Consider the following 25955-nt stretch of genomic DNA (forward strand, 5'->3'; position numbering starts at 1 on the left):
AATAGTGAGTTTTTCTCTTTGTTTTTATTTTATTAAAGTATATTAATATAAAGCATTAGCTTTAAAAAAATTTGAGGAAACTTCCCATAAAAGCACTGTCAAAGAGGGCAATTTATTCTTTTATTCATCCTACTTAACAAAAATTTGCTATGCACCTTCTATGTGCCAGGCACTGATTTAGGTGCTAGGAATAAAAGAGGGAGCAACATGCAGTATCAGCCTATAAGAGGCATATGTATGAATGGGAAATGATAAAAACACAAATCTGTAATGTAATGTCAAGATGTGATAAATAAAGCATAGTAAGGAACTAAAGAGTATTGGAGGATGAAGAGTGCTATTTTTGAGAGGGTGATCATGGTAGCCATTCCAGCAGGGAGAACAGAAATACAAATGCTCTCAGGGGAAGGATCTTGAAGGGGCTTGTCACTGCTGTGCTCAGGAAGAGCAAGGAGGGCAAGGCAGCTGGACTTCATGTCTGGAAATGGAGACCTGTAGGGGATGAGTTCAAGAAGAAGAGAGATCAGAGCCACATAGACCAAGAGGAGAGATAATTCCAGCACTTTGAAGAGTACAGATAGCATACAGCAGCCAAAGCAAAATAGAAAATGAAATGACCATTTCTCTGTTTTCATGTTGATTTTTCCCTTCTTCAGTTCACCAATTATTTAATGATTGCCTGCATGTGTGAGATTCTTCAATTTAGTCCAGAAGTTAAAGTACGAATAATATGGAATGTTCTCTCTCCTCAAGGTGCTTCTCTCTAGAGACTTCATATCAGCTCAGAAAGCCTATAAACCATAAACTTTGTAACTGTATATCCAGGATATTTTATTTTTTTCCTGTTCTTTTCTGCTTAATAGAATCTTTATATACAAAATAAGCCTTGAATACTATAGCTTAACAATAAGTTCATTTGTCTTCTCTCTTGAAGACATACAGATATCTCTACCACCATCCCGTTCTTGAACCCATCTTATATCTTTTCCTAAAGAATTCTATCTTGTGTAAGTGTGTAGAACTTTGTATATATTGCTCCCTCTGACAAGCATGCCCTTCCTCCTTTCTCTGACAAAGTCTTATTCTTCCTTCATGGTATTGCCAGCTCTTTGAAAGGATTTCCCCAACTCTTTTTCACAGAGCTAATTGCTTCTCTTTGTATTCAACCCAGTACTTATATCAGGCATCATAGTGTATTATCATGATTATATGCTTATATTATCCTTTTCCACTAGAATAAAAGTTCCTTAGGGACAGAATGCAACACTTATTTATTGTTGAAACTCTGATACCTACCAAAGTGCCGGACACATAGTCAGTGTTTGGAAATATGTTTTGTTATATGAAAAAAATACCCCATTAAAAACAAGGCTAATGTTAATGTTCAGTGTGGGGTAAATAGAAAATTCATAAGTTGTGTTTTACTTATGTAATCTTTTCTCTCCAAAAATCATTATTTGAAGGGGAGCTTTCAGCCTTTATTACAAGTTATTACTAAGTAAAATATGTGTGCTATTACATTCCAATTAGATCTCTTACATGATCTACTATGCACATCCTTCGAACTATCTAGTAGCCTCATATTCCTACATATTTCTTGAATTGAGTTGACTTAGATTTCATCTGTTTCATGATGGACAGTAGGCACAAGTCTGTTGTAAAACAGCCACTTTGAGGGAAGCATAAACCATAGAGCAACCTTACATTTACAAATATGTAAATTTATTTACTAGACCATAAGCTCTTCACTAGAATGGAACTCCTCAAGGTCAGGGAATGTAGTTTATTAATTTCAGCCTGTGCAAGTTGTTGGGATGCAGGCACATAATCCCCTATCTGAAGCCCTTGTGGGCAGTAGTGTGCTGGTAAATGTTTAACAATCAGTTCTCAGAACACACACACACACACACACACACACGAGATCCCTGATGTGTAGCATTTGTCTATTTTCTTGTATAAATACTCCAACCTTGGCTAATTTCAAGCTACCAAATTGAATTCACTGAATGCGAAGTTGGGAAGAAATGCATACGATTGGCTAAGGCATAAGCTGGCTCCAACACACCATCACTAGGAATCTAAAGGGGTTTAAAAATTCAGAAGATTTCTGATTTTAAGAAGCTAATATGTGAATTTAGTATATATAATGTAACACCTCCAGAGGAATCTGGGAAAATACTTGTAATAAAAATATTAGTATTTCTGCAGTAAATAAATAGGTGTTCACCCCAAGAGGTATATATAAGTGCCAAACATATACAAAATAGCTTTCAGTTTTCAGGGCATTTTTTTTTTGCAGTTTAGAATTGCATAATAAGTACTAGGACAATTTCCATATTTAAAAAATAGTACTTCAGTGGAAAACTATTCATGATCTATCACACACCCATCTGGCTGTTTGATTCTAGCCCTATTCATTGTTGTGAGCTATTTTGCATCTCTATAAATTGTAAGGAGCTGATGATTATGCAGATTCTGTCTTGTCCAGTAGAATTGACTTCCCTCTCCCAGTGGAAAAATCAGTGTGTCTTCATTTGCAATTTAGCTCAACATTCCTTTACTCTGTATAATTTTGTAGTATTTTGAGCTTGACTTTGAACTCATATAACATCTTCTTGGTTCCCCCATAATATTTAAGCAAAATTAATTCTTTAACATGTGTACCTTTTTATATATACATGAGAGTCAGGATTTTATTTTTTTCTGAAAAGTTCTTTTAACAAAATATAGGGGAGAGATTAGACATGCTCTAGGAGGCTTCTGAGGGCAGAGCATGCAATGATGTTGAACTGTAAGAGAGGTTTCCTCACGTCCCAATAACATTGTCAGACACGGAGAGCAAGGTAACAGTGGCATGGGCTTCCCTGCAAGGTCGATTCCCTTTACTGGGAGGGCTCCAAAGAGCCTCAGTGCCTCTGACTGCCATAGGTAGAGGGTGCTATGGGACTGGATGAAATGCCACCTTTAAAGTTTAATTTAAGTCTAAGTCTCTTTTTTTCCACCTACGGTTCTTGCTCCTCATCTGAGTGTGAATCAAGGACATAGAAATACTCAGTGAGTCATGAATTACCTCAGATTACCAGGAGCTTGGATGAACCTGTGACTATAAACTTTGCTGATAAAGTCAGGCCTTGTTGCTAGCTGGTATGACTAATGGATTAATTAAAGTTCGTTTTTAGGAAATGAGGATGTTTTAAATATCAGAAAAGTAGCTCTCTCAAATCCCTTGACTCTCTTATCCTGGAAAGCCATGGTGTCCAGCTATATGCAACATTGTGCCAGATTCTTAATTTCCCACAGTCTAGAATGCAACTCTGTGTTTATGTTCCCTTATTCAAACTTCTCATTTCTACCTCCAAATGAATCCATTGGTGAGAACATCAAAGGGAAAATAAGCCATTTCAGCTACACCAATAATTTTATACAATAAACTGTGATTGATCAAGGCTTGGGTGATGAGTTCATGAACATGGGCTTTCTTTCTGGAGCTGAAAAGATTTGGGGCCTGAGAGATAGAGTTGTCTAATATAGATGGCTGCCATCACTGTTTCTTGCAAGGGAAGGATCTATCTAGGTTTTGTTTGTTTATTTGTTTATTAGTAAATGTGGGCAGTGTCCACTTTGCCCCAGATTTATACATCTTATTGGTTGCATATAATGGAGAAATCATTCTTTTTAGAGCCAAATGTAATGCTTATATGGGTTCTGTGTGTTCAGAACAGAATGAGAGTGACATGCAAGTCTGGTCCTTTCCCCCCCACACAACCATCCATGTGCACGCACATATTAAAACTTAACGCTAGCATGATTTAGGCTTCCTCTAGTCTGTCCCTCTAAATAACTGGAACTGACACACATCTCCAACAGACAGGGACTCTGGAACTCTAGGTGTAATTGCACACCTAAAGTCATCATAATAGATTGTACATGCACTACTCAGGAAGGATGTTCTCCCACATTGAGCCCTGAGGAATCACTGAAAAATGGCAATAACTAATAACTCCTTTCTCTGTCTTACATGACTGCTGGGATGATTTCCTTAATTAATTTTCTCAGTTTTTATACTTTCAAATATATTTATTGGCATACACTGTGTGGCAGGTGCTATGTTGGTTATTATGGGGTATATAAAGATAAATAGCTTTGTCCTTGAGGAGTTTTAAGCCTAAGAGAAGCTACCATCACTACATAGTACAATAAAATTAATTTGAAAGCAGATTCCATAAGACAGACAAAAAATACTATATAGGTTATGAAAATTAAAAGATACTTTTGAACAGAAGGGGACTGTGGGAGGAGCAGTAGGAATTGTGGATATGAAATCTTTCAGAAAGGAAAAGTCACATAATGATCCTGTTGTTTCATCTCTCCCTCAGAGTGACCCTCAAGGTCAGCTATTAACACACTTGTAACTTACGGTATTTTCTTGGATGGAGACACTGCTTAATCAAATAATAAAACTTGACTGACTACTTGTTTGATTGGTTGCCTCTTAATTTTAAACCATGCCTGACATAATGGGGCATTAGATTAATAAACTTTTTTTTCTCTTTTGAATAAAATTTTTATCCCTTATTTATTTTCTTTTTATTGAGGTATAGTTGATTTACGATGTTTCAGGTGTACAGAAAAGTGATTCAGTTATACATTATAACTTTTTCAGATTATTTTCCATTATAAGCTATTACAAGATTTGAATATAGTTCCCTGTGCTCTTCAGTACCTCCTTGTTGTTTATCTATTTTGTATATAGTAGTGTGTATCTGTTAATCCCAAACTCCTAATTTATCCCTCCTCCTACATTTCCCCTTTGGTAACCATACATTTGTTTTCTATGTCTGTGAGTCTATTTCAGTTTTGTAAGTTCATTTGTATCATTTTTTTAGATTCCACGTATTGATATCATATGATATTTGTCTTTCTCTGTTTAGATGAATAAATTTTGATAGAAGTGAGAATGTAGGAAAACATCCAGAATCGAGAAATGCCTAGACCTTAAAGTGTGGAAACTTCCAGTAGTTAAGGAGGGAGGGTAAATATGTAAGTATGTATGACAAAGTCTGCAGGGAAAAAATAGAATAAAATAACAATAGATTTTATGGACTGTATAGATTTTTCAGGTAGTCTAGGCAAGAATTTATCAGCTATTATCTTTCTCACCTTCCAAATTGAATGTGTAGTACCTTTCTTTGATGGTTTTAAGAGACTAAAGCACCAAGCAGTGTTGGTATACTTACCCTGGGCTACTCAAACCTCAGCTAGATTGCTTTCATTTTGGAGGTTAAGAAAGGATTACTGAAACCTGAATTCATTCTGATGACTCCTGATCTGTGGATCATGTCCTGAAATACCACACCATAACTTTATTTTTCCAAGGTGAAACAAAACCCCTCCAGTTGCCTCTTCTGGACTTTGAGGCACTGTATTCTCAGACGTTCCCCTGGGGAAGTCCTTTGCCAAAGCCAAACTCAAGCCCTAAGTCTCAGAGCCTTCTGTGAAGGTCCTAGGAAGGCTGGACCTGGAAAATAGACATTTTCCTTAGATTTCTGAAGGATGTGTACAATACTAGGCTTATTCCATAGGGATCCCAATGTCAGAACCAGCTTTGGTGGGTAGAATTTATAATGTAATAATGAATAATGTAAGGGAGAATCGTCTAATGTCAGGGATGATCAAAGAAGAAATGGCTGCCCAGGGAGGTGTTGGGACCCTTGCTCATCATCAGAAAGCTTCTGGCATGGGCAGGATAAATATGTCAAAGCAAAAATTGCACTGGCCAGAGTTAAACAGGCAAGGAAGACTTTATTTAAGGCTACTGCAATAAGGGACAGAGGCCACAATCAAGTCTAAATTCAACTCGCTGAAGAGGTAGGATTTTTTTTTTTTTAACATCTTTATTGGAGTATAATTGCTTTACAATGGTGTGTTAGTTTCTGCTTTATAACAAAGTGAATCAGCTATACATATAGATATATCCCCATATCTCTTCCCTCTTGTGTCTCCCTCCCTCCCACCCTCCCTATCCCACCCCTATGTGGTCACAAAGTACCGAGCTGATCAATAGTGGCATGGACATATATACACTACCAGAGGTAGGATTTTTTTAAGGGCTGATGCGAGCTAATAAAAAAGTACTGGAGGATGTTAAAGTCATAGACCACCTGTGTTTGCTAACTGGCAAAAGAAAAACAAAGTTCTTATAGCTTTATGACAGGAGGTTATCTTGCAACTTGAAGCAAGGTGCCTGCGGAGAGTTAGGTTTCTACTCTTCCACTGAAATTGGAAGTTTGGGGTACTATCTCCTTTGTTGATTACATTTCAAAGAGATGGTTCCCAGGACCTTGAGAAATACATTCCTGTGTGGTAAAAATCGGCCAGAGTCTTTAAAAAATATTTATATTCCAAGGGGCAGAGAAGAGACTTAAAATGATGAGTCTTCTAAAATAAATGCTGTAAGAAGAGGGTCACTGAGGGTCCTAGAGTCAGGAAGAAGCCCGTCTAAAGATTAGCCAAGCTGAGGAAAGGCTAAGGTGGTCTTGGTTAAACACATAGTCAGGTGTTATAGCTGGAAATCCAGTGTGGAATGTGTGATTAGAATGTATCGCTATAAAAATATTTTACGAATCTGAAATTCCCTGTGTCTTCAGTTTAGTGACAAAGATCAGGAAGGGGGGTTTCTGTGGGGAATTTCACTCGTTTAGCTAAATGGCATCCAGTCAGCACCTCCACCCAGTTTGGATGAACTACCCCTGTTTTTAGTGATTGAACGTTGGCCTAAAATCTAGCATCAGCATTCCCATTCCCAAGTGAGGTGCTGTTTCATAATAGTTCTTTTTCCTTCATTGAGGCGTCTATGTGGCTTTCCTCCAGGAGTCCCAATTATTCTCATTTTCTATTTGTAGAATCCAGAGATTTAAAATTTCATCTCTTTGTAGTTGCTTTTGTCAACATTAGGTAGAAACATTTGGTGGGGCCTCTAATAAAAAATTACTAACTTTTACTTTTAGTAACAAAATGCATTGTTTGGTTAGGAAAACCCAGGAATTATGGAGCTAATTAAATCTATTACATCCCCCCTCAACTTTTTTTTACACCTGAAATGTAAATACCAACACAGCCTGTACCCTCTTGTTTAAAAGAGTCTTGATGATAAGAGGAGAGGAAAGTATCACTAGAGCATTTATTCTGCTCTTAAAAGGCTTTTTAGATATCGTTTGGAGCTTTTGTTTTTATTATGCCGTGTGGTTCTTAACTGTATATTGATATTAACTGTATATTGATATTAACGGAGTTGCTGCTGCTAAACTCACAGCATATTCATATCATTTCAGACTGAATGGGAATGAAGGCTAGCAAACTCCGATTCTTTAAGGGGGAACCACAAATAACAATACCCAATGGCAGAGGGATGATTGGATTTGCCAATAGAGTTCGTGCAAGGCTTGCTAATTCAGAGGCACATTTTCAAATATTACAGTGGCTAGGATTTCCATGGGGAGTTCACTTGGGCACAGCAAGTGAACCAGTGTTTAAATGATATTATTTTTAGAATGATTTGCAAAGAAGGATGAAAAAGTAAATGGACAATTTCATAATTAATATTGTAAGTGGGAATCATTCAAGACTCATTTATCTTCTTGGGAGAAGTGGCTAAGCCCTCTTCTGTGCCCTGCCCTGCAGGCATCTAGACCAGGGGACATGATCCTAGAGAAAAGCAGTGGATTTGCCTAACAGCTTCCCCATTAAATGGTCAGGCTTTGATCATTATCCTTAATAGCTTCATCCCCTCCCTTCAGGCACAGATCCCTGCAAGGCTGGTTTCAGATTGCTCCTCTTCTGGTCCCATAATTGGAATTGATAACTGACCATCATACAGGAACTGGGGACATTTGTCAAATGCTGTCATGCTTACAGAGTTAGAAATGGCCCCTCCTCTAGTGGGGAAATTAAGCCCATAAAGAGTATTAGAATTTGGAGCCTCTGAGTTTAGTCTAGCCCAACTCAATTTACACAAAGAGAAATGAGGTCCCGAAAGGTTATGTGACCTGCCCATGGTAGAATAATTTTTTGGACACAGAGGGAGAATTATAACTTGGTTTCCTCTCCCTGCCTGGCTTTGCCTCCAACTGATACCCTTTCTTCATGACTGAGTAATTGTCTCAAGGTTAGGGGATAAGTTGGGGCTGATTTGTGAATGGGAACACAGTTGTTAATCAGTTACTCGTTTCAAAACACTGCCTTTTTTTGGATGGCCTCCTTCTGGCCAGTCTACTAGGGAGTCCCTTTCTGTTGTAATCAACCAGGTACCCTCAGAGGAAGGCTATCCAGGTACTGTATTGAATAAACATTTCCCACACATTGTTTTCCTTAATGAGCCCGACAACTCTATGATTGCCGAGCTCTATTAGACATCAGAGAGATGTTAAACACCTTGCCCCAAATCACATAGCTCCTAAGTGTAGGAACTGGGATTTGAACAAAGATCTTGGTGATTCTAGCACCCGAGTCCTTAGCCCATATTCTCTGCTAATTTGGCCTCCTTATCATCCTCATCCAAATTGCATTTGCTGCTCAGTAACTTCTTTCCTCTCTTTCAACCCCTCCTAACCCCTCTGGGTATTTCAGCCTAAGTTTGATCTTTCCCCCCTCCTCCAGGTCTCTAAGGAGACAAATACCTATCCTAAAATCCTTGCTCTGTTCCTAGTTATGAATTCTTAAAGCAGTTATTTTTGTAGGGGGCTCTGCGGACCTCACTAATCCTTTGAGGAGGCAGCCACCCAGTGTATGGGTGGAGTTGTTGAATAGAAGGCATTCACTCCCACTGCTAAGAGGGGAAAAAAAAAAGACTTTCTATTCCAGTCTGCTTGAGAAGATAAAAGGCTTCGTTTCTTTGAAGGAGGGGGAAAGATTCGTTTACTTTTATTACTGTATCCAGCAAGCGTGATGCATTTCTTTTTTCAAGGGGAAGAAAATAAAGACAGTTTAAAAAAAAAAAACAGCAAGCAAGTCAGAGAAAGAATGGGAGATGATTAGGAGAGAAGCAGGAACTCTATAGATGGATGTTCTGAAATATGTCATTTGTTAACTTAGCTCTAAAGGAGATGAGGTTGCCCTAGTAAGCAACTCCTATTGTAAAGTGTGAGGTTCAAGGCTGGGGCTGGCAAGTTCAGGCTTCCTGGAGTGTGCTTTCTGTCTTGTGTGCCCTTGGGAAGGGACCAGCTCTGTGTGATGTGGCTACACCTTTCCGTGGCTGAAATCAAGACTCTCTCTCTCTCCTTCCCTTCCTGCATCCTTCCGTCCCTCTCCTGCACACTCGTGCATTACATAGATATACACACTACACTCCTATCCACCTTATTAAATAAGGATTTTTTCCAGACATTTTCAGGAATGGCTATCATTTGGTGGAAGAACCAAGAAAAAGGTCTGACCCTCAGGAGTACAGATTTGGCAATCAAGCTGCAGTAGGTCAACCAAACATCCAGTGGTATTAATTCATCCTTATCAAAATTGTGAAAGACTATATGCAAAACTAGAATTTCTATTTTTAAAAGTTATATTAAGAATTTTAATTGTCAAGCAAAGAATTTTGGGTCAGCGTGGAAAGATCAAGGTCCACAAAATCAGTTGGTCCTGAGTTCTAATTTTATCACTTGCGTTTCTAGCTGTGTGGCCTTGGGCCAATTACTCTCTCCAAGTCTGCTTTCTCATTTCTAAGAAAATAGCACCTACTCTGCAGGGTTCCTGTGAGGGTTAAACCAGAGAACTTCCCTGGGGTCATCTAGCAGGGCATCTGAGGTTGATTCTCATGTTCTGCATTTCCTTGCACTTTCTGCAAGAAAATTTCCCACCAGGGAAACTCTGTGGAAGCAAAAATAATAACGGATTAAAAAAAATCAGAGTTTGACTCTCTTAAAGGAATGGTGTATCATTAAACTCTAGAAACTTAATAAAATGACCAGTCATTTCTAACCACAGGTAAGGTATTGTCTTGTCTGGTGTATCTGGTGAAATCTAATCACCCCTTCAAGCTAAATTAAGGAAGTAAAAGGGAATCCTTTAAAAATAAAAGTGCATGGAATCACTTTGCAGCTCAGAACCCAATGGCTCCCTTCAATCAGGGTGAAACTTTATTCTTGAAATGGCCCTGTGCAGTAGCACCTCTCCTCCCCCATCAGCCAAAACAAAAGTAACTCTTTGCCCTCAGTTTTCAATGCCTTGCCCCCCCTGCTGTTCTTCCAACTTGTCAGATCAGATGTGCTCCTGCCTTAGGAGCTTTGAACTTGCCTTTCAACTGCCTGAATAATTATCTCCTGTATATCCACACAGTACACTCCCTCACCTCCTTCTGGGGAGATTTCTGCAGAAGTCCTAGCCACAGTGTGTATTTTTGTAATTATCAGTTTATGAGAGTGTCTATTTCTGACCTTGTGCTCCAATTCCAAGGTCCCCTTTAGCTCCCTTTATTACCCTGGCACAAACCAGCATCTATTTAGAAAGCTTGCTGAATAAGCAGGCTGAAAGGATGTAAATACATGGAGAATTATTCCATATTTCAGAAACCAGAAAGGCCTATGGACATGGGTGGGTGCATATGCTTAATAAGAGCTGGCATAAATCTCAACCTGGAATTGGAATTTAAAACTGAACTTTACTTGAGCTTCAGAATGGACTTCCTTGAACTCTCTCACAGGGATAAATAAATAAATATAAAAATTGATTACATGCTAGGGTGCATCTTGACGTGTGGATCGGGGACATTTGCATTGATATTGTAAGAAAGAATATTTGTGGAGGATCTATGTATCTCAAAACAGTTGTTAATTGAGTCAGGAATGTAATTGAATCGTTGAGCTTAGATTTCCACTAATTCAAGTGTGTAATGGAATTGTTGTGGCAGATCTCTGCTGAAAGTAGATGGCTGTAGATTTATGAGTTAGATTCAGACCTTACTCTTCTCCCAGTTAGTATGTAGGGAACAGTCTGTGGTATGTATGCGTGTGTCTGTCTTTGTATTTGTCTATTTATGTATATGTAACCAAAGTGCAGGAACATGTAATTACAAACTTTCAATGCCTGCTTCATCCTTTCCTCTTTTCTTCCTTCTCTCCCTGATCCAGTTATTCATGCAATGAGTAAATGGTATCTTCTAAAAAGCCCTTCCTGAACCTTACCCTATTTTCCACTGCTGCCACTTGCCTCTCTAGAACATGAACTTTACCCCAATTGTCGCATTTATCCCACTTTATTGAAAGTGCTGATGAAGTAATTGTCTGCATCTAATTAAAGTTCTATAAGAACAATGATTATGTCTATCTTGTTTACTCTTGGATTTTGAGGTAATAGCATAGTCTATGTTATATAATAGGTGTTTAATAATACTTGCTTGATGAACGGATGAATTCATTCAGTGCTGAGATACGAAGCACTGTTCTAGGCCCTAAAAGGCATTTATTACCAGAAATAGTCTTTGTCTCCCAGGAGCGTGCAATTTTGTTATGGAGACAAAACATTCTCCTAGCATAGTCTAATGCAACAGATTATAAGAAACAAAACGATTGCTATAATCACTATTGTTGGAATTCAGAGATGAGCCAGAGCCTGTGGACTGTTCCATGGGGAATGAGAGAGCAGAATTTTAATGGAAAGAAAGGGAAAATGGACAGCATGAGTCACGTGCAGATCAGACTTGCCAAGACAGCGGGTTCATGCAAAGAGTGGGTGATGAGAGAAATTTGGATTAGAGGGTAGATCTCTCCTGTGGAAAGTAGTAAATGTAGGCTAGGCTGTGGGGCTCTCACTCTAGTAGCTACAAGGAAGCCTTGGTCATTTCTGAGCAAGTGAAGGATATGATGGAATCACCCTTTTAACAAGATTAATATCTGGCCACGGAGTGCAGCGTGCAATATCTGTTAGCAAATATAGTACATTTTTGTGTGAACCTGTGAATTGATATGATAGGTTTGTGCCAGTCTGATTACTTATAAACTCGCATAGGTCAGATAAGCGAGTAAATGAAGGGGGCTAATCTTGAGCTGAGCACAATTTATGGAGGCTCAAGTGAAAGTGTTACACTTGAGAGATTATTAGTGCAGGAAGCTTCAGTGTACACAGCATTAATTTTTTCAAGCAGAAATAAACTTCTCCATCAATCCTATAGTTTGTGTTTCTGAATGAGGCTAATGGAGTATAAAAGACTGCCTGGTTCTGGATTAGGTTAGTTATTTTGTTGTTTGTTATTTTATTTAAATTTTTGGTGTGTGTGTGGGTGGGACATGTTTTTAACCTTTAAATATCAAAATAGTGTTTAATGTGCTATTGGAATGCAGTTTGACTCAACAGAAAAAACACAGGCTCCCTAGCCGGCTATCTCTGGATTTTAATGACAACGCTGTCTTCACTAGTGGTCTTGGGTGAGTCACAACTTTAGCCCAATTTGCCACAATCAATACCCTCATAAGGATTGAAATTAGATTAGTATGTATAGAGTCATGAGCCCTTTTAACATGATAATAATAGTTAATATTTACCTACTGTATGCCAGACACTCTGCTCAGAGCCCAAGTTCATTGTCTCAATTAATTAAATGGATATTTCAGCAAAGTCTTGGATTTACTCCATGCCCATTAGAAATCTACCCCACAATGAGAAATGTATGCCTTATGTTTCTGAGCCCTTGTGCAGATATGTGCATGGGTGAATATTGATGTCTATGTGTATGTATTGTGTAAGAGGGAAATATGAAAGGTGAGTAAAGGCTTGAAGGCAGGTTATAGGTTATGGTGACCACCAAGAGGTTCATCTCAGGAGATCAAGTCATGAGCCAGCTTACATGACATAGTAGGTTTTTGCTTTTGGCTTTTCTGTTGATTTCTTTGCCCAACCCAGAATTGTGCTGAGTGGTTTTCCTTTACTGTCCACCTGGTTTGAGACTGCCTTTTCGAACTGACTCATAAATGCTGTAGAATTAGTATATCTGTTCCCCGAGGGCTTTGTTTCTTTATGTCCCAAGTTTCCATGCTGTTTGGTTCATCCATTTTCCCCGATGTAGTGTTGTCCTAAATCTTTACTAAGGTTTCCTTTCCAAAGCCTTAGTTCACTTGCTTGCTCAATTCTTACCCGCATTGAGTAAAAAGCTCCTGCTAGACACAGTTTAGCTTGCAATGCATTCCACAATTTTTAGGTTAAAAAAAAAAGGAACTGCTTTCTGAGAAGCTTTGGGATTCTTTAAGCTTTATGATACCCATGGTTCAGGTAAAGTATCTTTGGCAGCCAGAAAATAAATTCACTTTTACATGGGACACTGTATAGATTTTTACTACAGCATATTGAGAATTCCATTTGGGGTGATTTTTGACAAATTGCCCAGATTTATACATGCTTCATGACTCCACATTCTAGCTTTGTTCTTTGTCTCTCAAAGAAGTTCTAAGAAATTATATTTAAACTTGCTAATCAAATGCTCCTTGTCTTCTGGAACTCAAGAAGATCTTTTGACTCTTTATTTCATTATTCTTGGGATGTTCCACATATTGATATGGTCAACATCCTTCAGACTCATCATTAAGTGTCCATATAGTATTATCATAAACCCACATTTAAATATAAACTGATTCACAGTTTTATATAACTTGTATGGAATTTTAGATAAAAAAAATCAAGAATAACTTTAGGGAATATGTAAACTGTGAATGGTGAATAGGTTTCATCCTGAATACCAACTCAGATGGATAAGACATGATTATCTAAGTTACTTTGATGAGGAGGACTTTTGGTTGCATCCAGCTCACATGAGCAATTAGTGATGCCCATGATGTGATCGGAGTGGGAATTTCTGCAGTCATGCAAGGGGTTTTATAGCTGCCCCCTTTTAAAAGAAAAAAAAAAATTGAGGCAAGGAGAATTTATAGTACTTGCAGGTTTAAAGTGTGGAGTATAAATGGGTGTTTTGAGTGTGGATGTGAGAAGGTGAAACATCTGTTTTGATAGTAGAATCCAGTTTGGGAAGGTAAAGAGAAATGGGAAAGTCATTCCTTGGTGAAGTCATTTAAACTTGAGTCTCTGTATTCTCAGTTTGGTGTGTGGTGCTGTTTATGGCCTTGGTATCACATTAACCTATGTTCAAATAATTCTGGCTCCCAATTCTTTAAGCCCCCTGTCCCTCAACTCTAAATATTGGGTTGATGGATGTGACATATTTTGATTGATTGACATGTTCATCTGCTTGGCATAAAGCTAAATAAGTAAATGAGTAATATTTCAATAATAATAGCAGTAGTAGCTGTTTTTTTTTCCTGACGAGATCAGAACTAAATGAACAAATTTTGACGGAATGAAAGACTTCAGGAATCTGCAGACGTTACAAGCTTCCTTTGATGAAAGTCTTCCCTTCATGGAAATGGGGTAGGAGTGGCTTTTGAAAATGCTTTGGGGAAAATGATATACAAATGGAATGTTACTTTTCTATTATTATCATCACTTTCTTTTTCCTATTCTGTGGCATACCCAGATTCTCTGAGGCTAGACGTAGGAATACAACTATTAGCTTATTCAGGAATTCTTACTTTCTAGATTACATCCCCAGGTGAAATATTTTCATGGTTTAATGACTTCATTAGAATCACCGCCCGCCCCCTTTTTATTACATCAGGAATCCTCACATATTAAAAACTGTGTTCAAAGCATATCTAAGCAAGAAGGTGACTTTTCGGGTTCACATTCTAATTGATGATACAACCTGCTAATTAAATGCATCTGTGTCTAATAAAAACATATCTGGAATTAAGCAGTGCAGCTGTGCGCCAGGGGAGCCACATGGTAGAGTTGATTGGTAATGGCATAAGGACATCATTTGTCCTTCGTCCGTCCAGTGGTTCCCAAGTCTGGCAGAACTTCAGAATCTCCTGGACGAGCTTTTAAAAATCATTGCAGTATTCTCTCTGCTCCACTCCCCAAACTAGTACCCTAAAAATTTGATTTTTTTAACCTCTTAAAGAAAATGCTGATGATCGGGTAGGATTGGAAACTGTAGTTGTAGATTCAAACTGTAGTTGTAGATTCAAACTGTAGTTTGATGACCTGGAAACAAGGCCTAGTTTGGTCTAGACTTCCTCGTTTATGTCTAGATTCTCTCATTTTTTTCAAAATCCCATTTTATTTCTACTTATTACATCTTTCCTATCATCCTCTTGGGGTTTTGTAGCCGGCTGAAAACTGCAACTGTTTTTACTTAAACAGAAAAGGCAGGAGAGCCTTTAGCTTTGTTTCAGTGTTGGTGAGTATGATGATTTCATTTATAATATTCTGTTCTTTGGAAATGTCACTTATTGTCATTCTTTGCATGATCATGGAAATTTGGTACTGGATGACTATAGTTAACTCCCGTGTGGAAAAATGGCTGCTTCTCGTAAATGATAATATTAAGAACATGGTACATTTTTAATAGCATTTATGTTTAAAAAGTTAACCTAAATTGCTCAATTTTATCCTCACAGATTATATTTTATTATCAAAAATATTTCCATAGTGTTCCTACTTAGGGTTCTTTCTACCTTTAAAGATAATCCTGCTCTCAAATTGGCACATATATTCAAATTACCACACAGAAGCCTTGTATAAGTACAATAAAATTTAAATACAGTAATTGTCATTTTTTGTTTCTCTCACTACTTTTTCAAGTTATGGTTTGAACTTTTAGCCAATTTTTCTTCTGGTTGTTAGTTAACCCGCCTCCTGTCAAGCAGCTGATATGTGATACATCAAGCCTACAACTTATAATGTTTCTCTACCATCTCACTTCTCTTTATAGAGAACTTTAAAGAAGTTATTATGATTCCTATTTTTTACAGTTTAGGAAACTGAGGCCCACTGAGATAAGCAGTTTGCCAAACTGAATAGCAACTTGATCCCAGGCCTCTCCAACTTTAAAACCCATGCAAGTCTAGTATATTTTTTTGTCCCAGGGGATTTGCACAAAGCAAAAATACAAGAATGCAATTGTTTACCCTAGTAGGTAAAGAAGCAGGATTTTAAAACCAATTGGTCATGATTTAAAAAAAAGAATGATCAAAAATGGATTTCAAAAAACCTTCCTACCAGACACTATTAAAAGGAAAAATGAACAAGGAAGAACAAAAAAAATCACATCTTTTTTACTTTACTGAATTGCAACAAAAATGGAAAGAAATAAGACCACGAGATCAAAATCAAGTTATGGTGGGTGACCTAAATCTTAGGTCCCAAGCACATTAATATAGCCCTGGCCTAGATCCAAAAGTGAGCAACAGACAGGCTGGCTTTGTTGATACACACTCATATTTTCCCATTACATAATAAATTTTCCCTGATGCAAGAGCATTTAAGAAATTGAAAGGAAGCCTTCATGCCTGTTTGGGGTAATTTAATGTTGAAATTTATTCCTTAGAGAAGTTATGAATCAATAGAATATCAAAGACTTGCACACGTGTGCACAAAGAAAGCTTTCATGTTAACTATTTTTGCATCCTTTTTATTTCACATCATCCAGGTCCACTTTGAAGCCTCTTTCCAGGAATCAGGACCACTATTTGTATTTGACATCAAATGTAGATTTTTTTTTTTTTTCTTATTTGTGGACATCTTTAAGCCCATGATAAAAAATAGTTTACATTTCTTTTTTATTTTTGGTAAAATAGAACCTCTTTGGACAAACATTCATCTTGATTTTTCTAAAAATCTCATTACTTGATGCCAAATATATTATGTTCACAAGGGTTCTCTCTAGTCAAATCTTTAAGGAAAAGTTAATGAAATATAAAGAGAGGTATAAAATAAATCTTTTGTAAGCACCATTTAGGGTTTTAGGTCTAAAAGGAAGTCAGAATTTCAATTTGCTTTTTATAACCAAGATCTTCGCATTTAAAAAATTACTCAAGGTTCAGCTGGAGAAGCAATACCATTTGATTCTTGGTGGTAGTTCTTTACTATTTCGATAATGACAAAATTGGCCTCAGTGCTTCTAGCTAGGTTTTTCTGTTTTCCTTCAGTATTCTTTACTTTAAAAGAGTCATCTAATTAGTTATTTTACACTGTACCATGGACAGAGTTCTTTAAACCTAAGTACCACTTTCCTAAGGTAAGAATCCTGCATATTCCCTTCTGTCTCTCTTCCTCACTTCCACACTTCCTCTCTCCATCCCTCGCTACCCCCCCCCACTTCCTCCCTCCCTGTCTCCCTCCCTCCATCCTTCCCTCCCTCCCCCCTCTCTCTCTCTACACACACACACTTTTCCCCTCCCTCCCTCATGCATTTCCCCCCTAAGGGCTGATTTCTGGAGTGAGAGTTGGAGTGGTGCATCTGTTCCCTACAGGGTACTGATTGGAAAATTCCTTCATCTATGAAAGTCATTTGGAGTCTTCTACTCAACCAAGTGATGGAGGAACTGGTCCCAGGAGGTGGCAGCATGCTGCAGGGAGGGCAAAGGGGTTGAGGACATGATGAAGGCACCTAACGTGCCCTTCACTTGTCTTTATTTCTTGTTTCCCATACCTCACACACGTTCTCGTGTACCAAAGACGGCTGGTTAACCTCCAGGCTCCTTTTCAGTGGCACCGGTATCTAAGGTGCTTGAAGAGAGGATCAGAGGCAGCTCTGTGGGCAGTGGAGGGGAGGGGAGATGGCCTTGCAGTTGCCAGTGTCTGATAACCTGGAAGGTGGAACTTGCCTCAAGAGGGCTGTCCATCCAAACACTTACACACAGAGCTGATCCAATAGAAACGCAGGAATCTAACATGTGTAGCTGAGAGCATTGATTGAGCAGCTCAAAGAGAAAACAAGAATGCTCGCGAAAGGCATTTCACCTTGAAGTGTTCTCATCTGCCGCAGAGAATGCCCCTGCTACTCTGGAGCCGGGCTAAGAGCTCAGATGTAATTTTGCATTTGACACAGAACCAGCTGTCAAAGCCAAGTGAGAAGTCAGGGTTCAGGCTTCCTTAGGCTTCCCCCACCACTACCCCGCCCCCGGCTGAGTGGCTGGAGGTTTTTTTTTTTCCAGACAGGGAAGGCATGATCTGATTTGAGCCCCAGGCAGTCACCGCGGCTCCTTTGCTGGCTCCCGGCTTTTGGCAGAGGCTTGCTACAGCTTGACTGAAACGTGTCCGAGACAGCCATCGCTGCCACCATCCCCCTGGCACAGCCCTGCCACTAATGAGCCACTGCGGGCAGCCTGCACAAAATGCTTCCTGACACAGGGGCCCCAGCCACACAGAGAGATGAAGTGGCAGGGTGCACGGGGTGAGAGGATTTGCATAAAGGAGGCAGCTAAATCCATCCATCAGCATCTTTCCCTCATTGAGCCCCTAATGGCTGAAATGTCAGAGAGACAAGCTGTCAAAAAACCTATCTCTCCGCAGCAGGGATGTGCATCCATTGCATGGACTTGAGGTGACCTAGTGTAAGATTAGGCTGAGCCTGACAGCCCAGGGTAGTTGTGCCACTGGCAGAGCAAAGATTGCATTGTCCGTGCCTTTGGAAGAGGAAAACATAGAGGTGATGGTGACTCATAGACCCAGGCATCGCAGCCTCTGTGTGACGGTGCAGAAGGGGCATTCCAGTTTCTAAGGCCTCTGGCTGCACTAGAGACTGTAAGAAAAAGTTTTGTGCTTTGTTTTTCACAGACTCAACAATATCCAACTCAGGGCGATATGGTCTAAGACAGAGATGGGAGAAGGAAGGAAGAACACCCTTGTCATGTCCTGTTCTTTGTCCATCCAGTGTACCTGTGTCATTCTTCTCCCTGGCATTCTTGCTAGGAGAAAAAATAAAAGCTTAAAGACAGGAGAGTCAAGAGGATTTCCCAGACAGAAAAAAAGAATAGCATTATGCCAAATTATAAAACAAGGCAAGTCTGTCCTATGATATTCTAGGCTCCTTGTTTGTGTCTTTGATTGTTCATGTATTCATTCATTCATTTCTTCAGACACCCATTAATCCATTCAACAAATGGAACATCTACTATGGGCAAGATCCTTGGGTAGATCCAGTCTAGAATAGTGAACAAGAAAGCTAGGTTACTGCCTTCCTAGAGGTTCTTATCAACAGATAAATCAACAAACAAGCTAAATACAGATTGTAGGAAGTGCTACCCAAGAAATATCAATAAATAAATGATGTGATATGGTAACTGGTACTTGGGGGCAGTAGAGGAAGGAGAGGCTGCTTAGCATTTGGAGGATGGAGAAGGGCTCTATGAGGACAATAAAGGACTGAGATAGGACAATGAGCTGCCAGGGGAAGCGGTGAGGAGAAGTGGAACATTTCACATTCCTGGCTGTTGTCATTTTCTCAGATGCTCAGGGAACTTAGGCTTCAGATGATGTCCCTCCTTCCATCCTTATCCAGAACCTTCAGTATCAAATTTTGTCTCTACTGCTTTCTGTGTTCCCTTGACCAAGTTTCTTCCCTTCTCTCATCCTCTTTTTTTCACCTGAAAAGGAATAATAGAAGCTATAAGCTACATATTGAGGGGTCTTTCAGTATAAAATGACAAACTAGCGCAATGCCTGGTACTCTGTAGAAGCTCAGCACATCTTAGTTCTTCTTATTCTTCCCTTCCTGTTTATTTCACCACACTTTAATTCAAATTCCTAACTAAAGTCTAAGTTGCAACTCTTCCTAAAGATAGTACTGTTTTAAGAGGGATGAGATGATGCAGTGTCAGTCCTCTGCCTGGGAAAAGTTGAGATTGGGGGTGGGGTGATCATAGAAGCCTTTCTTGGGCTCTTGAGTCAAACATTGTTGACAATTGCCTACCATTTATGTTAAGCTCTGGAAGTTAGAAAGCATGGTTTTCACTGTTCTTTGTCTTTTTGGGTAACTAAGTTCAAGGTGGCCCAGGCTCACTTGAGAAAATGGCAATATTGAAGGAGAGCCTTTCTCTCTTATCAACTTCCCAGCCTCCTTGTCAGGTCCCTTTCCCATCTCCACAAGTCACTCCATGCCTCCTGAAAGTGCCATGCCCTGTCCTGTCCCTGTCCTCAGCTGGCTATCCACCAGGGTTTTAGCGGATAACAGATTCTTACTGATAGTTTCCCCCATCAGGTTTTACACCTGTCATGAAGTGTGTTTAAAACTCACTTTGCACACCTTATATACATTTTATTGTGTGAAAGACTCTCTCCTGGGATGAATTGGGATTTGTAATAGAAAGCACTATAAAAAGAAGGCAACCTGTGAGCCCAAGCTGTCCTAACAGGAGGACGAGGGGGATAATTCGCTCTTTTATGAAAGGAAAGTGGCAAATCCCTTTATTCTGATTGAAGACTCTTGCCCATGAGATTATATATCCCCCCTCTAGTGATGCAGTTATCTGACCGTGATTGCCCCTTCTCCTGAGATGGGAAAGAAATGGGTCTGAGTGATGCATGTGTGTGTGTGTGTGTGTGTGTGTGTGTGTGTAGGTGTGTGTTTAATGAATCTCTGACTTTAGCTGATGTCACCCTCTTTCTTAAAATCTAGATTGGATTTCATGGACTCCATCACTCAGTTCTGTTGGAAGTCCAACGCCCTTTCTTAGACTACCACAAATTCTTGTGGCCTCTGTGTTTCTACACATCTTCCGGCTTCCTATTTCTGACCTGTATGATTCCTTCTTACACGCTACTCTTTTTTTGTTCTCTGATTATTTTCTTGTTTCTTTCTGATATCAATTCAAATATTGACCACAGACCTCTCTTGATTCCCTTTTCCTCCTGCTGCTCCCACTCAGAAGAGACAGCTTGGGTAGAGGATTTTATTGGACATTAAGGAGTAATAATAAGAATGAGGCACATTTAAAATCTCAATGTTTAACATTATTCTTTCTAAAGAGCCCCTCAGTTATTTCCACTTATAGGAGCTTCTAGGATCCAATTTAACTTTGCCACATGCACATTAGCAATTCTTATGGTGCCCTTATAGTTTATCTTCCAAATCAGGACACTTTTGAGTAGACAACAGACATAAACCAGAACTGTCCAGGGCAACTGGGATGTAATGTTACCCAAAGAGCACAAACATAGCTAAGCACCCAGCTGAGCATCTTATTCGTGCTTCTGACTCTCCTTACTTGTTACTGATGTGCTCTGGCTGTGACTCAGTTCCTATCTTATTCTTATCTCTAAGCTCTGTCTTCTGTTAATGATCTGTATTATTGCCTTTTTCAGAACTCCCAGAACTCAACTCTTGACCCTTCTCAAAGACTTTATCTTGCACTGCTGATACCTCAAATTCCATCCACATTTAGAGTGATCTCCAGCCCCAAGCATATCCATAAGGTCTCACATCTAGCCCCAGACTTCTGATGGAAGAGTAGAGGGTGAGGATTTCGAAGGAACACAAAGTAGAGTTGACCTTTGCTGAGATTCCCATTTTCCAAATGCAAGCGCTTCAAAGAGCATGTTTCTTTTTTCTCTCTTTATCTCCCAACCTTTCAGTGAACAAAACAAAAGCTGCACAGAGTTTCTGATTGGTTTTATAATTAGATCATTATCCTAGCTTGATCACGTTGTGGAAGCCACTTTCCAGGCCATAAACTGCAATGTAGAACTGAAGGTCTTAAAAGAACACACCTGAACAGTGGTGGACCTCTTGATAATCGACTCCGCTCTCCTATCCCCCTTGGTGGCAGGTGGTGTGAGGTGACTGCTTATTACAGGAAGAACATTCTAATCTGCAAGCTCAGCTGTTGGGTACATTTCTGGGACTGTGAGAAAAGAAAACAAAACATTGAATGTCTTTTTTTTTTTTTTTTTCCCCCAGACAGGGACTCCATGGTAATTTCATTATTGATAATTACAAAGGAAAAAGCACTCAAATGCAAAAATTAATGTCCAATTTGCCTTTTAATGGCACGAAGCAAATCTGATGGCTTTTGCAATCCCATGAAATGATGGTTTTAAAAGAGAAATAAAACACCTTGATTAAATTCTTTCTGCCCTTACGCCAGTGTGTGCATCCCTGAGCTTCCCTGATTATTAGCACATTTGCAGAGTGCATTTTAAAAATAAAATAATATTTTAATATATTTTTTCTTCTTGCTATACAGCTAACCTTATTACTAGGAAATAGCATGTTGTGGTTAAAAGCTCGGGTTCTGAAAGCACAGCACCTGGGTTTACAGAGCTGCTGTGCTGTCCACTACCTTTGCAAGGCTCATAACTCTGTGACTCATTTTGCTCACTGTAAGAGGGGGAGCAATAACAGCACTTACCTAGCAACATTGTTGTCAGCATTAAATGAGTTAATACATGTAAAATTCTTAGAATAGTGCGTGATAAGTGTTCAGTAAATCTTAGCTACAAATAAAATTGAGAAAACTTTGAAAATACGGAGACAGATAAAAATAAACACATGAACAGAAAAATCACCAGTCCCCCTGGATCTGAGCACACTTACTATTCGGGATGTGTTCATTTTGGCTATCTTGTGTTTGTGTATCATACTCTAAACATGGCTGTGTATCTTTTTATTTTTAACTAAACATCGTCATTGAGTGCTTTGCTTACAATTAGCATTATTTTCATAATTTGGGGTCTGTATAAAATTATAAAATAAGAATGTTAAAATGATTTATTCTGTGGCATTTAGTTTGTATAATTATTTTAACTAAGCCTTACTTTGAAAGGATAAAGAGAGGCAGAAATTCGAGTTGCTTTTTTGTAACTTATATGAACTCTGTAAAAACGTATGTAACTTATACGTTTTTCTTTTCTTTTGGATCTTTTGTTTCCTGTGGTGCTGAGGGCAGGGTGGTCTGTGAGATTTATACCTGGAAGTTTAGGCCAGGAGGGAAGGGACCTTGCAGGGAAGAGAGGGACCTAGTTTGGGAAGATAGGCATAATAATGTCTATCTCACAATAGAGTTATGAGGATTAAATTAAATAAGACTGGCATGTAATGTGCTTAGCATAATAAGTGTTTAATAAACTGTAATTAGTACTGTTATTATTAATAATTTTTACTTATTACTCTAGAGAGTATATTTTAAGCACTTCCTGATTAATAGGCAGAAATAAATTTAAACATTGGGTTTGCTTTATTCTGAGTCAGTTAGCTCTTGTAATAAGAGAGAGAGGACACCAGGGTATAGAATTCCCTCACATTAATGAATATTTCAATCACTTGTATTGAATATTCCTTGTCCACCACTTAGAGATATGAGAGAGGAAGGAATTGCCACATGAGACCATCCAAAGGGGCAAGCAGACCCCGAGTCCTGGAGTGGGCTGTGCTTGGGTACCAGTTCTGGGATACCTCTGACTCTGATGGGGCAAAGCTCCATTTCCCTTCCTTTCCTTTCTTATTGTTCATTTAAGTGCCTCCGTGGCTCTCTCATTGTACTTCCTATTAAGCTCTCTCTTCATGCTTGGCTAAGAATGGACCAGAAATGGATTTACTAACTATTCAATTACCCACATTATCTTGCTCTGTTGCTATCAAATGAAGGTGAACTAGCCTAGCTCTCAGACAGTCTGTAGCAAGATAACGAGTCCTGTTTCACTTGGCTCTTTGTGACAACCAAGATTGCCATCTACATGGAAAGTTCATCACAAAGCACATTGCCTGTATTGAGTGGGAACCCCACACTGATCTATTTTTCTGTGTTTATAACTAACCTTATAAACCTGAGGAATAGAGGTGAGCCCAAGAAAAGCTAAATCAGAGAATTATTTGCAGTATGCCTTATCTTCAAGTGAAGTATAGAATTTTCACCTCAAACTCACTGGAGGGAGAGGAGGAAAAAACCAGAATGACAATTTTTTTCTTGCCTCTGTTTCTCTCCCCCTACTTCTTCTTTTTCTCAATAAATATTATACATTGTGTCATGTTTCAAATAGGGCAAAGAAAGGAGGGAAGAAGGACCTTATTTCTATACTATCCTGGAGAGAAAATATGATAGTGGGATGACAATGAACCATCTTAGTTTGAGGCACAGAGAACATATTTTTCAGGCTTAACATCACTACAAAGAATCTTAAAAATTACTCAAAAGGTGTTATTATCCAGATTGATATCGTCAGTACTACTGTTCCAGGATATGTAGAGATATAACTACTTGGTCAAATATGTTTGGTACAGGCGATGTACCATATAGACCCATAGTGGGAATATTTTTTTTAATGTCCATTTTTATTAGGGATTTTTTTTTTTTTTTTGGCCACACTGCACATCTTGTGGGATCTTAGTTCCCTGACCAGGGATCGAACCTGGGCCTCAGCAGTGAAAGCACCAAGTTCTAATCACTGAGCTGCCAGGATTTGTGGGAATATTAATTCAAGCACATTAATGGCCCTGGGAAAGAAATCCTGCAGTAAAGAAACAGGCTGAACTTTTTTTACTTACATAGGCAAAGCTTATTTCCCTCCCTCCCTCCCTTCCTTCCTTCCTTCCTTTAAAGCAAACTTATTTCTGTGCTGTATGAACCAGCAGATTAGAGACCCTTGCTCTAGGCCTCCTTGCTGTTTCCCATTATCAATCATCAGTCCCTGGCCCTGGCAGCCTATTGCTTTGCTATTTAACTTGTGTTTGCTTACTTATATATGCATCCCCTTCCTGAAGATCTCCTGTTAGACATATCATGAAGACAGAGATGTGAATCAGACAGGAACATACCATGGAGCAGCATATAGTCTAAGGAGACAAGATAAGACATGTACACAATTCAGAACAAATTCAAGGTGGAAAAGGAGAAATCTCATTTGAGAATTGTAGATAAAGGGCTATGGGTATTGCAGGAAAAGGAGAGATATACCTCTTGCCTTTCTTCTCTCAGTGACTACTAAGAAATTACCAAGGAAAATGAGATAATTATATTTTGCAGGTATGGGCAAGGCTGGAATTATTAAAGGACCCGTGTTATTTCTTCGGAATAAATAGAGTACTTTGTAAAGTAGCCACTAGACCAGGAGTAAGTTCCCTTTGACATGGTTTCTTTTGAATAGCAGGAGAGCCGTGCCCTTTCCCTCCCTCTCTGCCTCCCTGCCTTTCTCCCTCTCTCCATCCATTCACCTTTCTGACTCTTCTCAACTTCGGGCTGCTCTAATACTTCATTGCTTTTTGTTCTCTCTTTCCTTTTCTGTCTTCTTTCTTTCTCATCCTGTTCTCTTTCACACTTGCTATGTGTGAAATCTATCGTCTTACTATGGTAAATATATCATCTTATTTACTCCTCAGAATAACACTGTGAGGTTGCTACACTAATTATATGTTTTCTTAAAGGAGGGAAGCTAAGGCTACACAAGGCGGAGTGGCAGAAGCAGATCTCAAACCTAAAAGTCCCTCTGACTGAAGTGTGTGCTGAAGCACAGAACCCTTCTTCATACCTCAGGTGGCATCCTTGGACTGCCGGTGCTCCTGGGGGGTCACAGTCAGAGACAACATGCCACCCAGCTCTGACCTAACTCCAAAAACACATACACATATTACACAAACACTTATATGCTCTAGCAAACACACACACACACACATAAACACTACTAGACAGTCATGAAATTCAGCAAAAGAAACCACCAGTTGTTGGTTAGCAAAGGTGCAGTGACAGACACAAAAGGAAGAACCGCTTTTAGTAAGAGTTGAGGAAAGAGGAAATCAACAGGAGGATGAGATAAAATTGGGGGCTGGCTGTATTGCTAAAGGAAGCCATCCCCAGAAATGTGCTCTTTTATGTCTTCCATTAATTCTATTGATGTGGCTCATGACACATAGAATAGACTTCTGGTTATGCTGCCAGAATCCCTCCCATCCAACATATGCTCCCTCTTACTTTAGGGTGTCAAGGGGGAAAACACAGGGTAGGAGGAGATTTTTAAAGATGCATTTCTGCTCTAAACTAAAAGTGGAAATTGCTGAGCCAATCATCGTATTAGGTTATTCATTGTCATGTTTTTAATAAAAATAAAAAAAAATATTTCTTTCAATTTTCCCATATGTGCATAGGTGA

The 25955-nt window shown here is 39.1% G+C and overlaps 1 protein-coding gene across 19 annotated transcripts in view; it reads left to right on the top strand.

Moving 5' to 3' along the window:
- The window catches only part of LRRC4C (leucine rich repeat containing 4C), a 1238963-nt gene that overhangs the window by 1153227 nt on the left and 59781 nt on the right, over nt 1-25955 (top strand). The window lies entirely within an intron of this gene.

Source organism: Balaenoptera borealis (genome assembly GCF_965194805.1).
Source record: "Balaenoptera borealis genome assembly, chromosome: 11".
NCBI lineage: Eukaryota > Metazoa > Chordata > Mammalia > Artiodactyla > Balaenopteridae > Balaenoptera > Balaenoptera borealis.